A 1,191-nucleotide genomic window follows, 5' to 3' on the forward strand; every position below is an offset into this window, starting at 1 on the left:
TTTGTTAATGGTGTAACTCAAATTACATTTTCATGTAATTTGATTTTTTTTTTTTTTTTTTTTACACTAAACCAAAGAGAACAGTTTTGAGTTGTCATTATTTATAAGTTATTATGATAGTATTTTACACTTCAGATTGAGGTGGTTTGTATTTGGCCCCTGAACTAAAATGAGTGTGACACCTTTAACTGTTAATATCTTACGTGTAATTTTTCCATTTCACAAATTCATCCAATGGGCCTGTTTGGACCTTTTGGCGGGCTGATTTTGGCTCATGGGTCATATGTTTAACTCCCTGGCTGAGGCTCTAGACTAAAGACAGAATTTAGTTAAGTCAAACAGGATATGCGAAACCACTTCCATCTTTAGTACATGCTCATCTATGTCCTGATTGTGTTTGACAAAAAGTCAAACAAAAGGAAAAGAAAAGGCTCTGTTTGTGTTTCTTTCTTAGCATTCTGTGGAAATGCTGCTGGCAAAGAATGAAACCAACTTCAACTCTTACCTTGAATTTCTCAGGATTCCCAAGGGCTGTTATTGTGGGGAATTTCTAAGGTAAGATTAGGGCAGTCCCTTTCATCAGCCAAAGAACCAGGGCCATCATGTGTTTGGGATTAGACTGATTCACTGTATGTGACACTTATGGAGCTGAGAGTCTTTTTTTTTTTTTTTTTTAAGATTTGTTTTTATTAACAGAAGCTTTTATAATAAGTTAAGGCACATTTTACAGAAGGAACACACATAAATGTATAATCTTGGAGATAAACAACACAGATGATTTTTATACATCAGAAGAAAAAAGAAGAAATAAATAAACAAAAATAATCACCGCAGTAACTATCCCACCTCAAACAGACATATGACGGGGCTGTTTTCCTCACAATACCAGAGTTCTGACTGGTTTCTCTCTCCCCACAGACCCTCTCCTTTTTCATGGAGTCAGCCTGGGTTGTGAAATGAGTCACATCCTCTAAACCTTTGACCTTGTGAGAAAGTGAGCAGCCAGGAGTCTGTTTCCAGGAATCCAGTTTGTAAACCCCCCCTCCTACTACTCCCTCCCTCCCTGCTGCTGTTCTACCATGCTGTTCAACAATGGACCCACAGGCCACTCGTCCCACATACCTTCAGGCTGTCTCGTAGTCACACGTAACAATAAAATCCACCTCATTGGGCAGGAAGGAACTATTACCT

This window comes from Sphaeramia orbicularis, chromosome 7 (assembly GCF_902148855.1).
Source record: "Sphaeramia orbicularis chromosome 7, fSphaOr1.1, whole genome shotgun sequence".
NCBI lineage: Eukaryota > Metazoa > Chordata > Actinopteri > Kurtiformes > Apogonidae > Sphaeramia > Sphaeramia orbicularis.